Source organism: Eucalyptus grandis, chromosome 7 (genome assembly GCF_016545825.1).
Source record: "Eucalyptus grandis isolate ANBG69807.140 chromosome 7, ASM1654582v1, whole genome shotgun sequence".
Classification (NCBI taxonomy): Eukaryota; Viridiplantae; Streptophyta; class Magnoliopsida; order Myrtales; family Myrtaceae; genus Eucalyptus; species Eucalyptus grandis.
The window spans coordinates 42,131,893-42,141,113 of NC_052618.1; positions in this window are offsets into that span (position 1 = coordinate 42,131,893).

Genomic DNA, 9,221 nt, shown 5'->3' on the forward strand with positions numbered 1-9,221 from the left:
CGGACCTTGTATAAGAATTGTGAAAAGAAGGACTAGATCTTGAATCGAATGATCTTCTAGGAAATCTAATGGTCACTCTTCCTTCGGATGTTGAATGACATTAGTAGGATCGTATTTTGAACAACTTGTTGGGGAATTTGGTTTTCTAATTCCCATTGTTCGGTAAAGTAACTTGGTTCCAATTAATAGATCTAGGAATTGTTGTATTTGCTCTAGAAATGTCAGTTTGAAGGAGAAGTGTTTCTCCTCGAGGACTATGTTTGAAAGCATTTTCTCCAAAAGCGGAGGACATGGCTTTATAATGAATTCTATAGACAAGGGCTAAAGGAATAGATCCATCTGCTACTTTATAATTATGGATTTTGATTTGGAGTGTTAGAGCTCTAAGAATGTTCCTATCTTTGAGGGAAACAGAGAAATTGGGATAACTTGAGTCCAAAATGTATAGGTCATTTGCAGAGACTTGTCTCTACGGTACCTAGAATGGACTCGTCATAATTTAAGAGACGTGAATCTCTTAAAACTAAGAGAATGGAAGTATTAAGACCTTCTTTTGTGAGAGGTTTGACTCCTACTTGTACTAATCCTATATGAATGTAATTGTATTTTTGTTTATGCTTTTGAATGGACTCTTTGTTTAAAAGATGTATTTTTTCATAGGAATTAGAAAGAAGAACATCTCTTTCTTCGGTGGATATGACATAATCAGATTTTTTGAAAAATTTCAATTTTGATTGTTTGTATATTTCCTTAAGCTGTATTTTAGGAATTTCCGAATTTTCTATAGATTTGTTGAAATCTTCTATCCTTACTTCTTCTCTATGTATAGGACTTGGATCCGAGTCCATTTGTGATAAAGAACTAGAGGAAGATGTAGATCTTCTATGTAAACTCATACTTAAGATCGGAACTATTCCTTCTTCGTAACCGTTACTGAGCTAAACCAACGGTCTAACAGCCACTCAGGGACTTACGGCCTAAACCACTCTGTAGAAACAAGAAGGATGCCAACGAATGGCTCTCGATCTATGTGTATGATCTTACAAAGACTATCTATACTTTCCTTCGGCTCGATATATATATATATATATATAACAAGAAGGATGCCAACGAATGGCTCTCAATCTATGAGTATGTTCTTACAAAGACTATCTATACCTTTCCACTGGCTTTGATACCATAAAGGGGCTAGGATCGGAGTACTATAGTAAGAGAACAAGGAAGTATAAGAGACTATAAAGGACTATATAAGAACTTAAGAACTTAAATAAAATCGCGAGAATTAAAAATAATGTAAAGACTGAAGGCAATATATAAGATATAAAGTAAGAGTATGCATAAACAAAAATCAATCATGAAGGTGGTATGAACTTGTATTAAATGAACTGAAAATTACATGTATTGAAAGATACAGAAACTAAAGCAGAAATTAAAGCATTAAGTCATCAACTAGGGCGGTAATCCGCACTCCAGGGAATATTGATATTGTATTACAAGAAATGGTTAACCAACTACCATGTAAGTTGGTAACCCTGTACAAAACTATGTATTTGAAAACAAACTTACTTTGTAACAAGGGATACAAGGTAAGAAAACTTGAGGCTTGAAAGGATGAGGGTTTACAAGAGGGTGAGAGGAGGAAGAAGAGAGAGATGAGATCTGGAAAATTTTGAGTCCTTTCATCTTGTGCCGGAGAAGTATATTTATAGAAGGTGCTACAGTGTTGAACGATGTAGAGTGAATAGTACTGAGTGAACAGTGTAAGGTGAATAGTACTGAGTGAATAGTGAATAGTGAACAGTGTATGCCTATTGCTACAGTGTATAGCCTTTTGCGCCGTTTGCAACAGTGTCTACATGTGATGTCTTGAACTTGTCTTTAATCCCTACCTAGAGAGATCCCGTAGCAGTCATCTTCATTGGTGTTTCCACTGTGATGTGACTGTGAAGATCCGTATGTATTGTCTTGTGATTTGGAGGATCCACATTGTGATTCTTCCGCTTCTGAAAGCATTATTCTAAGGATGTTGCAGTATTCTTCTTTATTCTAGACTGCAGCAAATGTTGCACTTGCAATGGATTTCTCCTGTAAAAAAGATGCATTTGATGGGGCTGCGATTATATGAGTTTTCTAACTATTTAGCCATGTTTTAACCGCAACTTCGGATCCTTGTTCATGTAATTTGAATCCATCACACCATTTTGTCTTATACTTTCGAATAAGTACAGGTACTAAGTTGGTGGATGTATTGTATTCAAACTCCCAAGCTGTTACCCATGAGATTTTGAATATTATGAAAAAATGTATAAGGCAATGGAATCTTGAATCATGTGGAGTTGGTGCATAGTGTTTACAGAATTTTTGGTATCCTTGATTAACTGTAGGATGTAAAATAATGTCCAAAGGACCAAAGAAATCCCACCAAGAAGTAAACCAGTTTAGTAGGCTTTGTCTGGGGAAATTGTCTTTGAAGAATACCAACCAAGAATGTTGGAAATTTGTGTTTTGCCTGTAGAAGACATTCTACCAAGCTTGTTGGTAATCCCAGTAGGTATATGAAGAGGAGTATGGTAGACTTTGGGTAAGTCTGGTTTGGAATTTTCTAGATGTATGAGGTGAAACTCTCCATTGTGAGGGGTGTATGATTTTACTAATGGATATAGTGGAGTAAAGGATATTTTCTGTATTGTTTTTGTCAGCAAAGTGAGTAAACCTTGCCGATTCGGTCTCCACTAAGATTTGCTCATAATAAGCAAGAGTTTTGTTTGTATTATGTGGCTTAAAAAGCCAATTTTCTAGAAAGATATTTTTTGCGAATTGGATTGGATTTTCATCGTAAAATCCATCTTCCACAGTCAGTATTTTTTGAAAAGATGTTTTGGGGAAAAACTTAGATCCTTGAGAATGAGGGGTTACTTGTAGCCTAATAACCACCTTATTCGAAATTTTTTTGTATTGTTTTTGTGTATCAAGAGGGGAAGGATTGTTGCATACCTCAATATCCTTAGAAGGCTCTTTCTTTACTGTTTTTTGTAAAGACTGGGCAAGAGCAATATTGTTTCTTTTTGTAGTATGTCGACTAGCTGGTTAAAAGCTAATATGGGTTCAAATGATATGGGATCCATTTTCAAAGATGTATTTGGTGTTTTGTGTTGTTGTAAGAATAACTAGTTGTTTTCTACCATTTGAAGCCATGTCTTGATGGGTGTTAAGCCTGTTGGCTTTGGTGGTGTATTGGAGGTTTTGGCAATGACTTTGCCTTTGCCTTTGCCTTTGTCTTTTTTGGATCTTGGCACTCTTTGATACAGGAGCTGATCTCAATTGTATCAAAGAAGGCCTTGTTCCGACAAGATACTTTGAGGATCGGAGTACTATAGTAAGAGAACAAGGAAGTATAAGAGACTATAAAGGACTATATAAGAACTTAAGAACTTAAATAAAATTGCGAGAATTAAAAATAATGTAAAGACCAAAGGCAATATATAAGATATAAAGTAAGAGTATGAATAAACAAAAACCAACCATGAAAGTGGTATGAACTTGTCTTAAATGAACTGAAAGTTACATGTATTGAAAGATACAAAAACTAAAGCAGAAATTAAAGCATCAAGTCATCCACTAGGGCAGTAATCCGCACTCCATGGAGTATTGATGTTGTATTACAAGAAATGGTTAACCAACTACCATGTAAGTTGGTAACCTTGTATAAAACTATGTATTTGAAAACAAACTTACTTTGTAACAAGGGATACAAGGTAAGAAAGCTTGAGGCTTGAAAGGATGAGGGTTTACAAGAGGGTGAGACGAGGAAGAAGAGAGAGATAAGATCTGGAAAATTTCGAGTCCCTCCATCTTGTGCCGGAGAAGTGTATTTATAGAAGGTGCTACAGTGTTGAATAGTGTAAAGTGAATGGTACTAAGTGAACAGTGTAAGGTGAACCGTATTAAGTGAATAGTGAACAGTGTATGCCTATTGCTACAGTGTATAGCCTTTTGCGCTGTTTGCAACAGTGTCTGCATGTAATGTCTTGAACTTGTTTTTAATCCCCACTTGGAGAGATCCCGTAGTAGTCATCTTCATTGGTGTTTCCACTGTGATGTGACTGTGAGGATCTGTCTGTATTGTCTTGTGATTTGGAGGATCCACATTGTGATCCTTCCACTCCCGAGAGCATTGTTCTAAGGATGTTGCAGTATTCTTCTTTGTTCTGGATTGCAGCAAGTGCTGCACTTGCAATGGATTTCTCCTGTAAAAACGATGTATTTGATGGGGCTGCGATTATATGAGTTTTCTAACTATTTAGCCATGTTTTAACCAGAGCTTCGGATTCTTGTTCATGTAATTTGAATCCATCCCACCATTTTTTCTTGTACATTTGGATAAGTACAGATATTAAGTTGGTGGATGTATTGTATTCAAACTCCTAAGCTGTTACCCATGAGATTTTGAATATTATGAAAAAATGCATAAGGCAATGGAATCTTGGATCATGTGGAGTTGGTACATAGTGTTTACGGAATGTTTGGTATTCTTGATTAACTGTAAGATGTAAAATAATATCCAAAGGACCAAAGAGATCCCACTAAGAACTAAACCAATTTGGTAGGCTTTGTTTGGGGAAATTGTCTTTGAAGAATACCAACCAAGAATGTTGGAAATTTGTATTTTGCCTGTAGAAGACATTCCACCAGGCTTGTTGGTAGTCCCAGTAGGTATATGAAGAGGACTATGGTAGACTTTGGGTAAGTTTGGTTTGGAATTTTCTAGATGTATGAGGTGAAACTCCCCATTGTGAGGAGTGTATGATTTTACTAATAGATATAATGGAGTAAAGGATATTTTCTGTATTGTTTTTGTCAACAAAGTGAGTAAACCTTGCCGATTCGGTCTCCACTAAGATTTGCTCATAATAAGCAAGAGTTTTGCTTGTATTGTGCTTAAAAATCCAATTTTCTGGAAAGATGTTTTTTGCAAATTTGATTGGATTTTCATTGTAAAATCCATCTTTCACAGTCAGTATTTTTTGAAAAGATGTTTTGGGGAAAAACTTAGATCTTTGAGAATGAGGGGTTGCTTGTGGCCTAATAACCACATCATTCGAAATTCTTTTGTATTGTTTTTGTGTATCAAGAGGGGAAGAATTGTTGCTTACCTCAATGTCCTCAGAAGGCTTTTTCTTTACTGTTTTTTGTAAAGACTGAGCAAGTAACAATATTATTTCTTTTGGTAGTATGTCGGCTAGCTGGTTAAAAGCTAATATGGGTTCAAATGATATGGGTTCTATTTTCAAAGATGTATTTGGTGTTTTGTGTTGTTGTAAGAATGACTGGTTGTTTTCTGCCATTTGAAGCCATGTCTTGATGGGTGTTAAGCCTGTTAGCTTTGGTAGTGTATTGGAGGTTTCGGCAATGACTTTGCCTTTGCCTTTGTCTTTTTGGATCTTGGCTTGATGGTATTCCCTGTAAAAGTTCTCTTGTGAGAAAATCGGGTAATGGATTTGAAGAACCATTTATAAATTCGATGTCAAAATCAAATACTAAAAGTATGGCTTGCCATCTAGTAAAAATTTGTTTTTATGCAATGTTTAAGACGTCTTTTTGTAAAATGTCTTTGGCTGATTTGCAATCAATCCTTAAGAGAAATTTTTGATTCAATAAATCTCCTTGGAATTTTGATATAGACAAAACTATAGCAAGTATTTCTTTTTTGATCGTTGAATAATTTGTTGTGTAGAATTTCAATGTTTTGAAATAAACTGAACGACTTGTTCTTTGCTATTCTTAACCTGTTTAAGAATGCCACTGTATCCTATCTCTGAGGCATTTGTTTCAACTATTTTGAAAGTAGATGGGTCAGCTAAATGTAAGTATGGTATTTCTTTAACATGAATCTTAATTTGCTTGACTATGTTTGTATGGACCGAAGTCCATGGTGGAGGGTCCTTTTGCAACCTTTGGTGTAAGGGTTTACAAAGGATATTTATATTGGGAAAGAAATCCATAATATAATTCAGACTACCTAAGAACCTTTGTAATTGGGTTTTGTTTCTAATTTCATCTGGGAATTTATCAATTAAAGATATTGATCTTTCTATGGTTATAGTGCCTAAATGAATGTAATGACCTAAGAATCTAATCTTAGTTTTAAATAGTGCAATTTTAGTAGGAGAGACTACAAGACCATTTTGTATGATTACTTTTATGAAAGTGGACAAATGTTTAAAGTGTTGTTCTGTATTTGACGAGAAAATAAGAACATCATCTATATAAACTATGATGTATTCTGAATAAGGATTGAAAATTTCATTCATAATTCTCTGGAATTCTGAAGGGGCATTTTTTAGGCCGAATGGCATGACGTTCCATTTGTATTGGCCAAATGGGACTGTAAAAGCTGTTTTGTATTTATCCTTTTCATTGATTTGTATTTACCAAAATCCTGACTTCATGTCAAATTTTGAAAATATTTTTGAGTTACACAACTTGTTAAGCAAATCTTTTTTATTAGGTATAGGATATCTTATCCATCTAAGAGTTGTATTTAGAGGTTTATAATTTATGACTAGCCTGGGAACTCCTCTTTCTAGTTCAGCATTTTTATTGACATAGAAAGCGGAACAGCTCCATGGTGACTGGCTTTTTCTTATGAGTTTTTTATTTTATTTTATTTAAGAGGTCTTGTATTTCTGTTTGGCAAAATTTTAGAACTTCTTGGTTCATCTGTGTAAGGCGAGCTTTTGTAGGTATTTTGTTTTCAGAAAAATCATGTTCATAGGATAGATCAACAATATGCTTCTTCTTTTTTTCCCAAAAAGCATTGGGTAAGGTAGAGCATATGTTTTTTTCTATTTATTTTTGTAGGGAAGCTACTTTTTCTAAAATATTGGGTTTTACAAGATTTTCTTCTATTCTTTTGAATTCTAAATCTTCTTTTAGGAATTCAAGCTGGTTTTCTTTGTCTTTTATAAGGCAATTTATTTATGAAATAGAGTGTTCTTGTAAAATGTTTAAGCTTCTCTTTTGTGGTTTTGTTATCAAGTTAAAGGTGATCATTCTGTTTAAAGCCTGAGTTTCAATTCCTTCATTAGTAAGCGTAAAGGGTTGGATTAATTGTATAAAAGGTGTTCCTAGAATTACCTGTTGCCTCATATTTTTAACTAAAAGAAAAAGATGTTTTATAGGACATTTGGTCTTTTACTATTAAGGCTTTTGGCAATTTGTATTGAATATTTATTTTGTCTCCAAAGGCTGATTTTAGAGATTCGGATGTTTTATCGAAGTATCTTGTCGAACAAGGCCTTCTTTGATACAATTGAGATCAGCTCCTGTATCAAAGAGTGCTGTTGTTTCAATAGTATACTCATTATTGATTTTTATCATTATATTTATTATCCATTTCCTAGATGTTATTTCTGTTAATAACATAAGAAATGCCGGGTCAGAAGTATTAGAGGTATTGGTGATTTCATTTTGGTCTTCTAATTTTGTTTTTCCTTTCATGACAAGAGATTTTATATCAGAAATTTCTTATTTCATTTCGACTTGGGTTGCTTTCAAGGCTTGTATTTCTAATTTTTGTTACTTTATTTCATTTTGAAGATCATTAATGTTTATGGGTTTGGATTGTGGTTTTTTGTTTCTATTCAGAATGTCTTTTAAGTTGTAGGAAGTATTGGGATTACTAACAATGTTCATAGAAGAATGTAATCTATCTAAGTATTCTTTTTTGGCTTCTGGGTTAGTTATTTTATCAGCAAAGTCTTTGAGGAGAAATTCTTTTTCTTTTGTTAACATGTTTATTTCAAGGGTGTGTTTTTCAGGAGAGGCATCTTCATAGTTGGAATCTGAAGAGGTTTCTATTTCATTAATCTGGAGGCCCTCTTCTTCCAGAAGTTCATCAGAAGAAGTGTCATCAGTTTCTATAAATATGTTGTTTAGCAAGTGTACAGTGTTATCGTCTAAAGATAATTTATTCATTCTTTTGTTAATCTTACAATATTTTGAAACATGTCCTTTTCTACCGCAAGAGTAACACTTGATGTCTTAAAATTTTTTCTTATCGGTCTGAGGTCTATTTTGGTTATTATAGTGTCTACGTTTATTCCTATGGGGTTGAGACTGGCTACGATGTTTTCTTGCTCTTTTTCAGAAAGGGCAAGTTCCTTTACATTTTGGTTTTGTTTTCTCATTATAAGACGGATCATATTGAGTACAAAAATCTCCTAGACTCCTATTGGTGAGAGATTGTTCTTCCATGAGTTGTCTTTGTAATTTGATTGTATTACACATTTGTGTTCCTTGTCTGTAAACATAGGAGACTATTTCTCCATAAGAAAGAAGATCATAAGGTATTTGGCCACTGTATTCTTCTCTAATTCTATCCCTAACTTGGTCACCTATAATTTGGGGTAAACCAGCTAAGAATTTTTCTTTCCAAAAGGGTTGATTGCAATCTGGTCTGACAATAACTCTTTGAAGGAAAAGTTCTTTGTATTCTCTAAATCTCCCTAAGGATTTGCATCGCATATTGGATAGGAGATCTTGATTTCTATCCCTAATATGTAAAGGGTCTCCTATGAAGTGTTGTGAAATGGAGTAAATAAGAGTATTAACTGCATCTTGGATGAGACGTCCTTGATCATCATCTATGAGTTGTCTAAAGTCGTCTACTTTATAGGCAGTTAAGATTTGTATTTTCCGTTCTTCCGTCAAATAATTATCCCACCAACCTTTTAGTTGTCTAGTAAATCCGGCTACTAAAAGATTAGCAACAGCATGATCAGAAACATCTTGCTGTGTTTTGTATGCATTAGCAAGCATTATCATGTTATTAAGAATATTCATAATATTGGTTTCAGCTACACCATCTATATTCCATTCATAAATGGCGTTCGGAGAGTATTTATTATGTATTTTTTGCAATGATTCTTCTTGGGCGATGTCTGGTGGGGTAGCTCTACTGTAATAAAGTTTTTGGGGTTGTCTCCAATTGAGTCTGTTTACCTCAGCAACTAATTCATTGTCGGAATCATTAGAGGGCTTGATCAAGGTACTAAAAGTAGGTTGGTCAGGGGTGTCTTTAATAATTAGTCCTTAAAATTTAGGGGTGTCTAGTATAGGGGCAAGCTCTAGAGTTGATTTTCCTAGGAGTTTTTTCTTTTGTTCAATAGCTTTAGCGAACTCCGGGCTAAGGTTTTGTTGGAAACTCAAAGGCTTTAAAA